We start from the raw sequence: 19017 nt of genomic DNA, 5'->3' as shown, positions 1-19017 counted from the left end.
TTCCCCATAGTTCTCATAAAAAGGTAAATTTTGATATTTAATTGCTATTCTAAAAAATATGTTGTTAGATTAGATGCAATGTTAATAAACTTAAATTTACATTTTGAGGCCAATAATTTAAGTGAAATGAAAGAAACTTCAGAGCTACTTTTAAAAGAAATAAACATTTAAAAGAAACAGTTGAGGTTGTGCAAAAATTTTATGGATGATGCAAACATAATTCTCAGATTTTAATTTTATTGTTCAACATAAAATTAATTTTTTATGGTTGGATCACCTTTCTACATTCTGGCTCTTTGTTTACTACAAACTTCATAATAACACTCCTTGCATCTCATGGCTACCATGTGGCACATTACTTTAGCTTGTACTGTTAGCTAATAACTCATGTTCTATTCTGAACTATCTGAAAACATTTTTGAAGTGAAAGGAAGGGTTTATCAAGAGATTAGTTGCCTGTCACAAATTTTAAAAGGCAGAAATTGTTAACCTTAACCAACTAAACTGAACTTAGAGACCACAGTTCTGTTCATTCGCATAAGCAGAGAGACTGACGACGAGGTATTGATTTAATTTCATCATAATTAAAATATTGTGTTTATAATTCACATATTAAACATTATAGGTCCCAGAGCTTTATTGTCGTGGAACATAATGCCAATACTATTGTTTGGATGACACGATGGAATCAGTATGTTACTTTATGAAAATCCTTCCTTAATATTAAAAAAAAAACTTTATCAAATCTTAACATGAAATGTCTTCTAAAACCTCTTGCATGCTTACTTAGGATCAACTTTGGAGAATTCAATACTACAGAGTACTCTGCGGCCACCCAGAAATGCGTATCAGTACACACACACTCAATCTGTGGTGCCACACTTGAAATGTTTCCTAATTTTTCGTGCTTTATTGGGTCCCTTTAAGAATATAAGGAATCCTACAGGCTCCCCCTCTTCATTCCAGATGAATTATATACACACATACAACTGGCTAAAGCCTAACACTGGATCACTCCTAGGAGAATGGGCCCCAGGTTAACCAGTTTTTCCCTAAAAAAGAATATTTTCCCTCGTGGCCCCCAAAGGAGCGTAAGATATGGGTAAATTTTGTTTTGTCTTGTTTTAAGAGTTGTAAAATTAATAAATTTTCTTCATGTTTCTGCTGTTATATAAAGTCACTCTAAAAAAGTTAAACCACTCAATAATGTTGGATCCTTATTCCTGAAGAAATCATTCAATGATTTTGACCAACCTCATATAAAAATCCACATGAAACCACCTTTCCCGTCTGCCCCATCCCTTAGGCCTGTTGCCTCAGCTATTTGATCTCACCTCCCAGCCTTCTGGACAAGTAGACATTCAGAAAGACTAAACTAAATACTGCCTCATACATGTGGTAGACACATATTTTTAAAATTTCTCATGCTCAATACAAACTATTAGCATATGGCTGTGGAGGTCTTGCCTGTTACAGTAAGAGCAAGAACTATTATTATTATTAATACATGTTTGAGTAGTTTATCTAAATAGCATTAGTCACAACCACAATGCAATTCAAACTCAATACTTGCTTGCATTTTATGACCCATCATATTTTCTGACTGATCACATTGTTAAAAACAAAAGTGGCCATTAGGAGACTAAAAAGTCCAATAACTCCTCTGCTGTGTTGATGAGAAAAGCACTGGGTTTACGGTCAGGAGACCCAGCTCTGCTGCTTACGGTGTGCCATAAGCAAGCTGTTGAAGCTCCCTGAGTCTGTTTCCTCTCCTATAAAACAGGCATGACACCACCCACCGGACAGCGTTCTTGTGAGGTTAAAATCAGATAGTTCATGATTCGGTTTCCACCCTACATTTCAACTCTTATATCTAGCCACTTTCTCAACATGCGTCTCATGTCTTGACCACACCAAAGACTTTGAGGTTCTCTAATGGTGTCACCTTCATTCTTCCCCTTTGTTTTGAATGTATTCTTCTTCTGCTTACTTGGGTAATACGGATTAATTCATCGATGTTCAAGGAACCCTTCCCTGACCACCTCCAAGTTGAATCAGCTCATCCTCTAGGCTCTAGAATTAACAAGTACAAATCTTTATCTTAATATTTATCTGTTTATTAGTCCAACTCCCTGACCACACTCCAAATTACTTGAGTTCCTAAATTATGCCTTCCATCTCATCATGCGTACCTAGCATCTGTAACTCATAGTAGGAAAAAAACTGGGTGATGACTAAGTGATTGTATGACATATACAGAAGCACTGAGCTTAGGAATTTGTGATTTGGCAGGGATTCCGTGTAGGCTAGTTGAATCTAAAATTTAAACCCAGAGATGATGTAGCTGATGGTTCACAATAATACCACTCCATTTTTGTGATTTAAACTTCTGAACAATAACCACTAGTGATCCTTAGATATGCTTTAAAGAAAATGAAAAACACCATCAAATGAATCCCACATATGGTCAGCACACTCAGTTAAGAGTATTTTATCTTGTTTGTATTAAGTCAGCATCAAGGACTTTCAGCTTACAAATCCCATGAAACAGGCAAACTGACATACAAGCTTCAATAGACCACAAAGCTAAATTGCAAGCATGCTTTTCTCAAGTTTCAGTCAGGTCACTGAATCTGATTGCTTAGCAGTAGTATTTGAAGGGTTATATACACTTCCTACTTTGGTCAGCTTGATTCTTTATTAAAATAATTGTATCTTCATGCCAACAAATATACATTCTGTTTCAAATAACAGTAAAGTCATAGAAAGAAAACTGATTCCAAATAGTCATTTTCTGTAGCTAAAAATGACAGAGCAGATTACTCCCAACTTGCTATGTTATAATTAGAACTGTTTAAAGGAACAAAAAATAGCAATAAAGCGAGAAACAAATAAACCTTAAGAGTGAATCACAGTACTTCTAGGTATAAACAAATGCATCATCGCGGCTCTTGAGTTAGGGAACTAGTTGACAAAAGCAGCAGACTGCAGGCAGATGATTATGTGGGCAGAAATATGCAGAGTAGGGTTTAAAGGAGAGAAATTGGAGTCAGGTGAGCAATTAGGTTAAAAATCTCCAGACACTAGGGTTCTGGGGACATGTGGTCCCCGCTGGGGCTGAATGAACTGTGTTTATACTGCCACATTTCCAGGCCTTGGAAAACTCAACCCTCCATGTACTTTTGAACATAGAATGATTATCCTAACTACTACTTTCTGTAGTGGGGATGAATTTTATATTCCACAACTCACTTTACTTTCCATCACTGATAATATTTTCCTTACAGGCCTCATTCTTACTGATGGCACAACAAAGAAACAAAAACTCTTTTAACTTGACAATTAAAAGGAAATTTTTCTTTTTTCTCTTCTTTCTTCCCAAGATGGTGTTGTCTGTGTGAAGAGAAGACTCTGGTTCCTTTATCTTCTTGGGTTCTCTCCGGCTTCTATTGAAATGTCCTGTAATCTGCCCAGTCTCCTGGGAATCCTCTGCTACGACACTGATTTCTCCGGCCTGGGTTTTTATAGCATCAGGTTGGCCACACACTGTTGGTGACCATGGACCTGCCATGTGCCTGCTGATGAGATCCCCATGTTCCACATCCTCGCTTTGGTCCACTGGTCCTCCTGGATCATGGAGAGGGAATGGGGAAGCTGGAGCCTTCAGCTGCTCTCTCTGCACCACAGTGCAGTACGCAGGACTCTGGCCGTGTCCCCTTAGCCTCCCCGATTAGTCATTGGTCCTCCACCATTCCAATGTCACGTTGGACATTTCGCCATGACAAAAGGTCTGCAACCTCCTCAGGCTTTCCTCAAATAAGGGGGAGTATCGACTTTCACTGTTTTCACAGTCAGACAAATTCATTGATATTTTACTTCTCCCAATTTCAAGATCCCACCTTAAAGTGTGCAGAGTGAAGGTATTCTGTCAGCTTTCTTGACCTTCTTCTATTTCAGTGATTCTCTCCAATACTGGCAGATTTGTTCCTTCCATGTTGTGGAAAATTCCCATATGTTCTGACCTGTGTCTCTGTTCTGCTCCATGATCCATACTCCAAGTTTTGATTTGCAAGAAAATCATCACATACGTCCCTCTTTTCTTCTTTCTCAAAAAAAGAGTGGCTTTTGCAAACACAAGGTGCATACTTCAAGACTACTAACTAGCTATAGATGTAACAAAGTCTATTTGACAATTCAAAGCTAAATGATGACTCTATTGTTCTTAGCTGGAGCATTCCTTTCCGAGAAGTCATGGATATTATTGATTTAATGAGTTGGAAGACTCAAGGAACAACTAGGAACTGGGGATTTTAAGTAATCTGGATATATTATTTTAATACCTCCAAAATATATTCAACGTGCATCTCAAGTTCAAATACACAGTTCAGAAGAATTCCTTTATATGAAGCTATATTTAGCTTGAGCCATTCTTAACAGTTTCAATATAATTTTAAAATTACTCTTTTTTGTACAAACTTTTCATTCATCAGAGGAAATAGAACAAAAATTAAAATCACAGATCCTTTCTCACTAAGCAAGAGAATCCAAAATCTACTGACCTAAAAGAATTTTCTGTTGTTAATGTGTGGAGAAATTATAATAGAATGTGGTTTTTAATATGTAGAAATATAATACATGACCAAAATATCACATATGGAATTTTCATAAAGATGGATCTGATTTTACAATATTTAAGCCGTTTTGAAGTCTGAACCATTCCCAAATCATATCCTAAATAACAGTTTACACTGAGGTTGTCACAATTTTCTCTCTCCAGGGGAAATAATGGATCAAACAAGGAAGTGCACTCGAAGTAAAGAACAAAAGCTAACACTGATGGTGCCTCTTATGTGCCAGAAACTGTTCTAAAAGCATTACATGCATTATTTCATTTAATCACTGCAGCCTTTCACGGTGAGTATACTCATTATCTTGACTTTACAAATTAGGCAATGGAGGCAGAAAAAGGCTAAGTAGCTTTCTCAGCATCATTAAATGAGTAAGTATTAGAATCAGAATCTGAACCCAGGCAAACTCAACCCCCAGTCCTTATATCTAAGCACTATTCTGTGCTGCCTCTTAGGTGAAGGAAATGTGGGGGCATTGAATTTAAGATGCAAAAAGGAAAGAACAAGGCACAAAAGACTCTTCTATCTTTATGAGGACAAAAGAAGGGACTGAGATTCCATATTTGGCGTTGGCATGCATAATAATCCCCAGAACCATATGTTTCAAATGACCCAATCCCTGGGTCTTTCATTTCTGATCATTTGACATGTTTAAGCATGAATCATCTAATGAAAAAATTACAGGGCTTTCTTTTGAACACATTGTTTATTTGTCACCAAGAGATCTCAGATATACTTTAAACAAATTCCTGCTATAAAGGAAAGACTACATACCCTCATGAATGGCATAATCCAAAAAAAGAAATTATTTAAAACAGCTCTAACACCTTTTCTAAATTTCCTACATTGTGAAATGACAGCAGTGTCTCCCTTTCAACACTGCCTTCTAGTCAATGTAAAAAGAAATAAACCATCCCCACATGCTCATATTTGGTGTTTACTTTTCCATCAGTCATCTAAAATGGGACGCAGGAAAAGGGATGTGTCTGTCTCTGTTAGAGAGAAGAGAAAAGTGAAGGAAAGAAAATCTAATGCAACAAGAGAGTTGCCAGATTTGGAACTGATTGAAAGGGTTGTGTCACCAAACATTTTTCAAAGACCTATCAATCTGCAACTCTTTTTATAAACCAACCTGTAATGACTGGTGTTTCCACACATTTTCTTCACACAGTTGCTGCTGCGTTTGGCAGTGCCTTTGATTTGAAAAAGAATTTCAAACTTTAGATGATCACACAGAACCTTTTTGGCATCGTGGAAAAGAATATTTAGATCATAAAGACTTAAAGGAATGTAAGCTAGAGTTCCAAGTAGTTTAAACTTTCATTACAGAGATGCCGAAAGCCACATTGCTATGCTTACAAAGTATGTTTATAAGTGATGCCGTTTGTAACTGACTAATTAAATGAGAATTAAAAAGGATGTGAAAAAAGCACAGATTAAAATTAAATATTAAATGAAAAAAATATAATTTCTACAGTGTATCAAATACTAACATGGACTCAACCATCATCATAATGTTCCTATTCACATCTTCTGGCATCGAGGGAAAACCACCTTGGAAAAACCAACACATCCTTAAAATAACAGAAAAGTGCCAGCACTAACAGTGGTATACTTAGCCATCCCTGGGAAAATTCAAAGAAAGTAGAGTAATGAAATTTGTCACCTGCTGACTGCTTGCTGCTGCTTCAGAAAACAAAGAGCACAGCACACAAGGGATCAGGATGTACAGCCAGAAGAGAATGGAATTTCTAACTGCAAAGCGACTGACTCCATTATGAATACAAATCTCATTCCCCTCTTCCCACCTCCCAAACCACCGGTTGTCAAAAACTGAGTCCTCAACCAGCAGCATCAACATCATATGGAAACTTGTTAGAGTTCTCAGGCCCCACCTAAGACTAACTGAATCAAAAACCTCTGGGGAGGAGCCCCAGTAATCTGTGTTTTAACAAACTCTAAGGATTATCTTAATGCACATTAAAAGTTTGAGGTCCACCACCTTAAACAGCACAACCTGATCAGTAAAAAGTAGCAATAACCTTCTTCAGCCTGTAAATCCTAATAGTAATAAAAATTAACGGTTATTGAGAGCTTGCTATGAGCAAAGCACTCGTCAAGACACATTACTTGTATTTGCTCCCTTAATCCTTATGGCAAACCTATAACTAAACCTTAATCCTTATGGCAACTCATTAGCTACACAGGACATGGTGAAACTAAGCAAGAAAAGTCAGTGCTATTTTGAGAAGAATGGGTTTCTTGAATGTACCTCCACCAATAACAACAGAGACAAAAACACTGAAAAGAGGATTTTCGTGTACCTTTAAAGAAACTTTTACTGGTAAAAATCTTCATAAAATTTTGACATTTCTCATGATAGACAAACAGGTCAAGGTCTAGTTTTTTCACGAATTGACTTCTTGAATCAATTCCAGTCTGATATCCTTCCTTAAGGTCCAGAATGGGAACTGGACTGAGTCCAGCTAGTCAGATGCACTGAAGAGTTTGGTCCCAAGTAAGACGGCAGATACTGCAACTAGACTGCCCTCAAGTCTGACCAGCACAAAGCTCAAACACTGTCTTTTCCATCCCTGCTCTTATCGTCCCAGCCCTATGTCATCAATGGGCATTCTTAGCATCAGGGGACAGAAAATATAAAGGAACTCAAGATATTAAACACGATTGTGTCTAAGTGTTTAAATGACAGCTAAAATCAGGAAATGAACAGCTGCTTCTTTTGTTATCCACTTATTTATTTTTATCCCCTCCTCCAGTAACCCAGGCTAGAAACCTTGGTGCCTACTTGAGCATCCCTCCTTCTTCACTCTCTCATCCAAGAAATCAACAAAGCCTAAAATTATTTTGTTCAGACTCTTCTTTATGTCGCTTTATTTCCATGCCAACTTCCCCTATTTATCTCAGGCCCTTATCCTCTCATCCAAGATTACCGCAAGGGCCTCTTAATCACTTTCTCCCCTACATTCATTATGGGACCACTGTCAAATAAATAAAGCCACTTTTATCATGATGCTTCCTTGCTCAAAACCCATCAAAAAGACTCCATTCCTACCAGAAATTGACACAACATTGCAAACTGACTGTAACTCAGAAAAAAAAAAAAAATGCTCCATTCCTGACGGGGTCAAGTCCAAACTCCATAAACAGAAACATCTTCATAGCCTGGCTCCAGCTTGATCCCCGACTGTTTCCTTATATGAATCCTAAACTCGAATCACACAGGTCCACTATCTCTAAAACATGTCATGAATGTTCCAGCAGCTCTTCTCCATCCTGGGCCACAGCCTCAGACAACGCCGAAGTGAGAATGGGCATTAAAGCAGAGAATAAATTAAAGTCTGTTTACTACCCAGGATTTAATTATAGAGCCACGCTTCCAATTTGATTATCCAGCTATATTGAATTTACAGCTGTTAGGAGAAAATAATGTGTCTAGAAGTTGAACGTGGGTCTTTGGTTAACCTATATACTAGCATTTGGATTAAATATTAAGCTGGTGCTATTCCAGATGCCAAGTACACACAAATGGAAGAGGGCTTCTGCTCCAGAGGCTCAGTCTTGAGGTGAAGCAGAAGACACTCTCCTTCCTCTCCCCACGAAACAGCAGCCAGAGCCGCAGCTCCTGGGATTTGACCAAATTCATCACTGAAGGAGGAAAAGGAATTCCTATTTGTCCTTAGGAAATAACCCTCCAAATATTCAAAACCATCCAGCTGAGCCCTTCAGGTATAACAATTAAACAAAGAACAAGCATCACCAACATTTAAGGGAAACTTAAGGGTGATAAAAAGAAGGTTCCAAACAGAACTAAGACCTAAGAAATAAGAATTTCTGAAACAGAAAAATCTTTTAAAAGGACTATAATTATTATAATCAGTAAGACTAAAGAAAATATTGTATTCTTTTAAAAAAAACAATGTGCAGAAGAAAGAAGAGTGGAAAGAAAAAAAGAGGAAGAAAAGGAAGACTAGGGAGAGAAGAAAGGAGAAAAATAAGTAGCATTTTTGGAAATTAAAAGAATTGTGACCAAAATAAAACAAGTCAATAGATGAGTAAATAGTAAGATAAATATGAACACGGATGAAGATCCTATTAGTAATTTGGAAGATCATAAGAATTCTCCTAGAGTATAGTAAAAGGCACAGAAAGCAGGCGTTAGCAAATACACTAAAGATAAGGAAAAGACATAAGGAATCAGCATGTGGTGTAAGAAACAAAATTAACATTCTTTACCAACAATCTGATGTCCAGCGAAACATTTAGAAAATTATTAAAATAAGCCAGATGGAAACAATATCAACATACAAAATCAGTAGCTGTTTGACATGATAGCAATCACTAATTAGAAGATCAAACCCATAAAGATTTCATTCAGAATTCAAATAATACTCACATGATAACAACAAGTAATGATAAGGTAAATGTATAAAACCTACTTTTAGAAAAACTGTCAGTCTACTAAGGACATAAAATAAGGCTTAAATCCTAGAAAAAGCATCATGCTCCTTGATGGCAAGATTCAATATTGTGAAAGTGTAAATGTGCCCCCAAGTTAATCTATGAATTAAAGAAAGCCCCTCATGTCATTTTAAAATCTATGTAAAACAGATTTATAAAATGAGCAAGAGCATATTTTTAAAAAAGAAAATCTGGCCTAAATACTACGCAAATAAAGTCATTAAAAACTAGCAAGAAACTAATCCAGGGATATATAGACTGAACCATAAATACAACAGAGAATCCAGAGAAAGATCCTTGCATGTGTGAAATTTTATCATGATGACAGTAATATTTCCAACCAGCAGGAAAAGGAAGACTACAATAATAAATGGCACTGGGATATTTGGCTTTTCACCGGGCTGAAAAAAAAACTAAGTTATAGTTTCATCTCACAACACAGACAAAAATTCTTAGTATAATGAAGAGCTAAAAATAAAACAAATAAAAATGTCAAAGGAAAAACAAATATGACTACTTTAATAACTTTGAGAGGGTAGGTGATCTTATTCAAGACACAAAGACCAGGTGCCATAAAGGAAAAAACTGACATGTGATTACATTAAAAACTAAAATGTTCTGCTTGGCAAAAAAAATTAATGAACCAATTAATTTTTAAAAAGCATTTTAAAAAAAGCATAAAGTTATAAAGCAAGCAATACTGGGGGGGGGAGTTCATGTTTATAAATAGAAAAGGGGTTAAAATCCATAATAATATACAAAAGTAAAAACTTAAATCTGATAGAAAAATAGGCAATGTTTTTGGAAGTTAAGTAGACATTAAAAAATTCTCATTTTTAATCTAGGGAATGAAAGTGTTAGTGCTAGTGTCTATAAAATGCTAATGCCATCTCTTTTTGCCAATCAGATTACTGAAAGCTGCAAAGACTGAGAATACATAGTAATGGTGATGGTGTGGGAAAACAAGCATTCACCATACAGTTTTGATTGGAGCATAAATTAGCACAGCCTTTTGAGAAGTATTCTGGTGGTTCTACTAAAATTTAAATTGTGCTTACCAGCTCAATCAGAAATAATACTTCAAGGAATTTATTCTAGAAATACTTGCACAAGTAAGATAAATACAAAGATGTTCATTGTCTTACCATGTGTATCAGTTAAATGTTTCAAGTTACACATGTACCATCTGAAGATGGTACCAATATGTATTCTTTGAAAATAATTAGATATTTAAATAATTAATAATACAATTATAACATATAATATACAAATAATCAATTAATGATTTTACAATAATTAAGTAATTCTTTAAAAATAAAAATCACTGATCATAGCATTGCCCACTATTGCACACTACACTTAACCACTGCATAATAAATATTTACTTGGAAATGTTTTGTCCCTACTTTTCGGTACAAAACGCAACTTCATTGTGTCCATTAAGTAAATAATATTTGCTCTCTGACACAGATCAGTGCAGTAGGCAGAATAATAACCCCTCAAAGATGTCCACATCCTAATCTCCAGAACCTATAAATGGACTATTTTACACAGCAAAAGGGACTTTCCAAGTGTGATTAGGTGAAGGAGATTAACCTGGATAACCTGGGTGTAATCTTAAGGGTCCTTAAAAGAGGAAAGTGGAGGCAGAAAAATCAGTTTCAAAATGATACAGTATAAGAAAGATCCAACTTGCCATGTTGGCTTTAAAGATGCAAGGAAGTTGTAAGCCAAGGAACGTGGGCAGTTTATAGAAAAGGCAAGAAAATGGATTCTCCTCTAAAGCCTCCAGGTGATTTTAGCTCAGTGAGATCTATTTCAGAGCTCAGCCCCCCAGGACATAAGATAACATATTTGTATTGTTTTAAGCCATTATGTGAAATTCTGTTTTAGCAATAATAGAAAACTGAGGCAATCAGGAATTGTATTAGGTTGTAAAACTACTAAGTTAACTTCTAGCCTTGGAGATCACAGTTCTTCCAGTGGAGGAAATAGACACTAATTGTAGTTCTTAAGATAGATATTAAATGTCAAGATATAAGACTTTCTGATTCTTTTAAATTATGCAGAATTTCATTTCATCTTCTGATAGTCTCACGTAAGAAATCTGCAGATGTTCTAGACATCTGCATGCTAAATTGATTTTGGAGATTTGATATTACTGATGGAAAGAAATAAAACAACTTTGTTCTAAATATCTCAGTCATGGCTATTGGAACATCTTTCATGTCTTTCTGAATTCTGTAATGTTAGGTATATTTATTATTAAGTTAGGAATAAAAAGGGAAATTCACTTTCTATATGTCATTGTGAGCATTGCTTAATAGTTTGGCAGACATTCATTATGATACATCATTGAGAATTTATGCATAAAATAGTTTATGTAATAGATTGGGAATCCTGAAATACTTAGAAAATAAGCAAAATGCTTGTGTCAGTTGGAATTTCTTAAATGGGATTTAATAAATAAACTAGATGGGAGTTCACTTTGCTGTTGAGGAAGAGAATTTCTGGCATTTCCCACAACAGTAGTGTGAACTCTGAGGCATCAGAGACAAAAAGTGACTTGTAAACATGCAAATGGGAAGAGCATTTTTTAGCCTGTAATTTGGGGGCATTCCTACAGCAACTGCAAGTAGGTCTACTGATCAACAGAACTAAGAGGAAAAAGGACAGCTCAGTCTAGCTACTCCCTTGATGAAAAATTTCAAATATTTATAAGATGTTTTCCTTTGTGGTACATTTTATATTTCTTACACAAAATTTTGTCCAAATTAAATTGTTTTTGTGAGACTTGCAGTATCACTCAGGGTCAAGTCGGGAGACAGAAACCACACCATTTCTCTTTTCAGAGATAATCTAGTAAAAAGAATTCTCCACTGAAGTTGTTAGCTAGGTAACCGAACGGATAAACGGGAACTGTAAGGTATTACAAAGGTGGCAACTACAGGAAGCAGTTACCACTCCTAGGACTAGGGGAAACCATACTTAGAAACTGTTAGAAATATCAAACTTAGAACTTGAGAGGAAGGAGCTGTGGAGCTGAAACTCAGATCTCTGAGGGGAGGGTGCTGGCCAATTACAGCCAGTTTCTCAGAGACAGGACGTTTTGAAGTTAATTCGGCAAGTTTTGGGAAAACATCGAGCTTGATTCAGCAGAACTGCTGCTGCCAGGCTGAAGGAGTGTTGCTGGGGCAATGATCACGGGAACCACAAACAAACGAGTCCATGGGAAGAAAGAAAGCAGAAAAACAGGAGTCTTTCCTTGCTCTTCCTATCTTGCTGACTCCCCCTGGTGCCTCCTTTGTTTAAGAGTCAAACAGGAAGTTACGTGGCAAAGTAGAAATGTGGTCTAGAATCCCACCTCCAACCTCGCCAAGCAGAACATAGGAGGGTGGATATGCAGCAGAGAAACAACTTAGGAACTGGTCCACCGCTTTGACAACTGCCGCCCACGTACATCCTTTCATAAACAACAGCACAACTCTCTGTTTCCACCTAACAAGATGCAACTATTCAAACAATTTATTTCAGATATTTAATTCAGACATACGCTGTCAGGATTTTCTCAACCTTCTTTTCCCATTCTCAGCTCAAAGAATTTTTTAGATCTACTGTACGTATAGCATCTTAACAGCTCTTATACAATGTTGCTTCATTGTATCTTTTAATTATTTAAATTATTTATTTGTAAGTAATCTCAGACATACAAAAGAGCTGAAAAACAGCTACAAAGATTTCCTATATACTCTTCACCTAGCTTCTTCTAATACTAAACTCTTTTGTAACCATGGTACAATTGTCAAATCTAAGAAACTAATATTGGTACAATGCTATTAACTGAACAATAGGCTTTATTCAGATTTCACCAGCTTTTCCACTAATGTCCTTGCCTAGGTCAGGATCTAATTCCAAATTACTGTATTATTGTGTTATTGTTATTGGTGATGTTACTGGGACTACAGAGTTCAAGTATGTCTTCCAGTTTTCTCTGCTGTAAAGCTATTACTCTTCCTATTATAATTAATAAATATTTGGGGGGAGAACATTGATGTTTTACAAATATCCTGTTACTCATTAAACATTCACCCACTAACTTAAGCACTCACTGGTGAATTCTGCCTACAATAATTATTACTGTGATGTTCTAACAGTGATTTATTATTTCCATCATTCCTTCTACATTTATTAACTGGAATATTCCTATAAAGAAGACTTGTCCCTTATCCCCCATTTATTTATTTATTTAATCATTTATTACGCCAATATGAAAAAAACTGGTATTTATTTTATTGTTTGAGTTGTTATTCAAGTAATTTCGGAGTTTTTTGCTGTTGTGTGAATCATCTGTTCAATTTGTTCTAACTTTGCCCATGGGGAGTTCTTTCAGGTTAACTCCTATGTCCTTTTCATGTACCCATGGTTTTTTTTTTTTGTTGTTGTTGTTGTTGTTGTTGTTGTTGTTTTAGTATTTCCTCATTTTCTGGCATCACCAGATGTCCAAACTTATCTTGGATTTTTGCTACACAAGCTCTGGAATCAACTACTACCCCAAGAAGCTCTGATACTTTTTAATAGGAAAATGGTATTTAGAAAGCAAGACCTGGAAGTTAAATATTTTCATGACTACTAGGGAATCACTGCTTCAAGGACATCATATGTACATATACTAACCAATGCACACACACATCTGCATTTGCTTCTGTATCTATGCACCTGCGTCTATTAAGAACACATGGATTGATACTGGTATCTCTGATTTCAATCCAGCACCACAGGGTTCATTTTTCATTCCTACCATATTTAGTGATAATTTCTTTTACAACATAAGAAACCTGGCTTACATTGTCTACACTATATTTACTCATTTGTTCAATTCTAATATACATGTAAAGTAGTTTCAGAATTGCTACCCCATACCCATTTGAAAAACAAATTTACCAACTACATAAAATACACTATTTGCATGTGATAATTTCTGTCCTTACCCTTACTGTATCCAGTCAAAACATTGTTTTCCAAAGTTGTTTAGGTCAGCTCCTTTTCTTCCCTACCTCTTTCAGTGTAGTTACGTCATTCATTTGTCAGTCTAGATTGTATCTTGGGTTTTCTTGACATCCTGGTTGATTTTTTTTATTATTAATGCACATACTCTTTACAGTATAGAGTTGTATGGATTTTGACAAATGCACAAAGTTCTGTATTGACCACTACAGTACTATACAGAACAGTTCAACAACCCTCACTAATTCCCCTTTGTAATTAACCTCTAACCCTACTCTTAACCACTGTCAACCGCTAATCTGTTTCCCAAATCTGTATTTCTGCCTTTCCCTGTATCCCATATAAATGGAATTATACAATATTCAGCCTTTTGTGCCTGGCTTCCTTCACAAAGCAATATGAACTTAATATTCACCAGGTGTGTTGGGGAGGGTGGAGGGGGGTGTTTGGCAACTTCCAGAATGATGACATGAGGAGCTCCACAGATCTACTCTTCAGTGAAACAACCAAAGCTGGTGAAAATCATTATTAAAAACAACCATTTAAAGTTTCTGTAAGTTATCCTTAAAGCATGCAGCACAGGAACAAATACTTATTCAATAAAATCTACTAAAGCTCAATAAAAACAGAAAAATTCTGTAGCACTTGAACCACAATTCCACCAAGTCCTCTCTTAGCAGCTCCTGAGATCAGCAAGATATAAGCTCTACTCCAAGTCGGTGAATCCAAGAAAAATGGGTTCCCCATTCACCCAGCTCCCAGCCAAGGGCTCACGTATCTCTTCAGATAATGCAGGCCAACAGCATCTCTCATCCCCTACCTCATCCCCCAGCTCAGTATTGCAGAGTCTCTCCTTCAGGCAAGAATGGTTGTTAGAGGTCTAGGGCTATTTTCTTCCCCTCAGCAAAGACCCATGGAGCAGAGGCTCCACCCCAGGTATGACAGGCCAAGACTATTGAGATCCCAGTTATTCTTGTCCCAGCTTGGTCACAGAACAGAAGTTCCATACTGAGAAAGGCAATCCAAGAAGTCCAGAAGCTACCACTCGCACCCAGTGCCCTGCTCATAAAGCAGGGGTATCACTCTGAGCAAAGCCACCACTGTCCCTGCCTCTGGCTCCATGGCAGCACCCCAGAGATTTCGCCCATGGAAAGAAGGCAATAAGAAAAGAAAGCTCAAGAGTTCTCCCAAAGGAACTGACTATATTTGGAAAGAGTAGAGGGAAGTCCATGACTAAGGGTGCTCTCAAAAACCATAGAGATTTGCTGTGAGGCAATTAATAGGGGGCTAGTAGCTGCCTGAAAGAAAAAAAAAAGAGTAAACTGAAAGCCAGTTTATTAACCAATGAGAACCAGGGAAAGAGAAAGCAAAGTAGACCCCTCCTGGGGTCAGAACAAACCACAAAGACTGGCCTCAAAAACTATCCATGCAAAGGGGGATCAATTTAGTTGGACTGGGACGTGGAGCTATTTATGCTCAAGGGCATTGCTAAAAACAATGCAGAAACAACCTAGAAATTAATGGAGCCTAACAGCAGGATGGGGATGTGATACCAACAGGGGCAGACATTTTAGCAGAGATTGGGGAAAGGCAACAAGAGCTCTGTTAAAAACCACTATAATCCCAGGGTGACTCTACACGTGCCTGAGGCTACAGCCTCTGAATGGAAACATTAGAAACTTCAAATCGTGCATGTGTTGGGAGGTGGGGGAAACCTCCCTAAATCAGTCCAGAAAAGTCATTAAATAAATAAACAAGAAAATAGCAAGAAGCAAAGCAGAGGGGTGGTGGGGATCTCCATATCCAATGTTGCTATAATACATTACTTAAAATGTCTAGTTTTCAACAAAAATAATAAGACATGCAAAGAAACATGAAAAGTGTCTCATACACAAGAAAAAAAAAGTAACAGAAACTGCTTCTGAGAGTCATTATCAGACTTAATGGACAAAGACTTCACAATAGTTTTATAAGTATATTCAGAAAACAAAAGGAAGTCATGCTTAATGAATTACAGGAAAGAATGATGAAAATGTCTTGCCAAAGAGAGAATATCAATAAAGAAATTATTTTAAAAGAACCAAATAAAAAATTCTGGAGTTGAAAAGTAAAATAAAGAAGAAGGAACTTTGAACTGGGATTAAAAAAAGAATCAGCAAACTTGAAGATAGATTGATAGAGATTATGCAATCTCAGAAACAAGAGTGAAAAGATAATGAAGAAAAATAAAAAGACTCAGAAAAAACTGTGATCCCATTAAGAACTTCACCAACATAGGCATAATGAGAGTACCAGGGAAAAGCAGTGAGATAACAAGCACAAAAATATTTAAATAATGGCTAAAATTTCCCAAATTTGATAAAAACATTAATCTACACATCCAGGAAGTTCAATGAGCTCCCTGTAGGATACATGTAAAGAGATCCACACCCAGACACTTCCTAATCAAAACGCTGGAAACCAAAGACAAAGAGAAACTCTTGAAATCAAAAGAAAAGCAACTCAGAAACACAATGGGATCACCAATAAGATCGGCAGCTGACTTCCCACCAGAAATAATTGTATGCCAGACGGCAGTGGATGTTATATTGAAAGTTTTGAGAAGTTTTGAAAGAAAAAAACTGTGAATCAAGAATTTTTATATGCAGAAAAATTGTCTTTAAGGACTGCAGATGAACTAAACACATTCCCAGATAAACAAAAACTGAGAGGATATGTTGCTAACATACCTGCCTTATGAGACATATTAAAGGAAGTTCTTCAAGTCCATGTGAAAAACATAAAGAGCACCAGTAAAGGCAAATTTAAAAATATAAACGATATAACAAAAACTACTTCTTTTTTCTTCTCTTTCCTAATTTTAAAAAATATACACTTACACATAGATGAGACCAACTCATTATATGAGGCCAGTATTACCCCCAAATCAAACAAGACATAACAGGGAAATTACAGACTAATATCTCTTACGAATACAGGTGAAACAAATTCTCAGCAAAATACTAGCAAACCAAACACAGCAACACATAAAAAGGTATACAACCAGGACTAAGTGCAGTTTGTCCCAGGAACACAAGTTTGGTTTGACATCTGAAAATCAATTCATGTGATACAACATGTCAATAAAAAAATACATGATCATTTCAACAGATACAGAAAACCAACACTTCTTTACGATAAAAGCATTCAACAAACAACAAATTCAAAGTAACTTCCTCATCCTGATAAAAGGCATCTATGAAAAGACCACAACAAATATCACACTTGATGGTGAAAGAATGAATGTTTTGCCCCTCAGATCAGGAACAAGACAAGGACGTCTGCTCTTGCTACTTCTATTCAACATTGTTCTGAAGGGTCTATCCAGGGAATTCAGGCAAAACTTGAGATGAAAGCCATGAAGATTGGATAAGAAGATGACATGATCTTTTATATAGAAGAATCCCAAGGAATCCCCATCCCTCCAAAAGAAATGCTATTAAAACTAATAAATGAGTTCAGCAAGACTGAAAGATACAGACTAACATACAAAAATCTATTTATTTCCATGCAATAGTAATTAAAACTACAAAATTAAAATTAAGAAACCATTTCCATTTACAATATCATCAAAAAGATTATACTATATAGCACAGGGAAATATATACAAGATCTTGTGGTAGCTTACAGCGAAAAAAAAATGTGACAATGAATATATGTATGTTAATGTATAACTGAAGAATTGTGCTGTACACTGGAATTTGACACAACATTGTAAAATGACTATAACTCAATAAAATAGGTTATAAATAAATAGAATAGAATAGAATACTCAGGTATAAAATTGACTGAAGAAATACAAGACTTGTACAACAAAAACTACAAAATATTTTTGAAATAAATTAAAGAAGACTAAATGGAAAGATACACCATCTTCATGAATCAAAAGATTTAATATTACTTAAATGACAGTACCACCAAATCGATCTGCAGTTTTAACACAAGTCCTTTCAAAATCCCAACTGACTTCTTAACAGAAAATGGCAAGCTACTCCTAAAATTCATATGAAAATGCAAGGGACCTAGAAAAAAAATCTTGAAAGAGAAAAACAAAGTTGGGGTACTCACATATCTTAATTTCAAAACTATGACAAAACTACAGTTCAAGACAGTGTGGTAATGGAAAAAAGGATAGATATACAGACCAACAGAACAGAAATAAATCTTCACATTTACTGTGAAATAATTCTCAACAAGGGTGCCAGAAAATTCAATTAGAGAACAAATAGTCTTTCAACAACGGATGTTGTACCACTGGTTATCAATATGCAAAAGAAAAGAGCTCGCTCGACTCCTACCTCACCCTATATGCAGAAATCAACTCAACGTGGATCAGAGAATTGAATGTTAAAGGTAAAGTTATAAAACTGTTAGAAGAAAATACAATCATAAATCTTTATGTCCTTGGATTAGGCAACAGTTTCTTGGATATGACACCAAAAACACAAACAACAAAAAGTAAAATAGATAAATGAGACCTCACCAGAATTAAAAGCATTTGTGCTTCTAAAAAGACCACCAAGAAAATAAAAAGACAATCCATAAAATGGACGAAGATATTTGCAAGCCATGTATTTGATTAGAAATTTGTATCCAGAAGATCTAAAGAACTCTTATAACTCAATAATAACAGAAAAATAACTCAATTTAAAAATTGGCAAAATATTTGAGCAGTCATTCGTCCAAAGTAGACATGCAAATGGACAATAATTGCTTTAAAAGTTTTAACATCATTATACGTAGTGAGTTGCAAATCAAAACTACAATGAGACAACACTTCATACCCAGTAGTATGGCTACAAATAGTGGGAAGAAAAGAAGGAAGGAAGAAAAGAAGGGGAGAAGGTGGAAAGGAGAGAGGGAATGA

The 19017-nt window shown here is 36.0% G+C and overlaps 1 protein-coding gene across 6 annotated transcripts in view; it reads right to left on the bottom strand.

The window, feature by feature from the left end:
• Window positions 1-19017, bottom strand: part of SUGCT (succinyl-CoA:glutarate-CoA transferase) — a 553331-nt gene that overhangs the window by 285580 nt on the left and 248734 nt on the right. The gene's annotated exons all lie outside the window — the stretch shown is intronic.

Source organism: Camelus dromedarius, chromosome 7 (genome assembly GCF_036321535.1).
Source record: "Camelus dromedarius isolate mCamDro1 chromosome 7, mCamDro1.pat, whole genome shotgun sequence".
Taxonomy (NCBI): domain Eukaryota; kingdom Metazoa; phylum Chordata; class Mammalia; order Artiodactyla; family Camelidae; genus Camelus; species Camelus dromedarius.
Note: the sequence above shows the minus strand (reverse complement) of the source record. Positions and strands in the feature narration are given on the sequence as shown.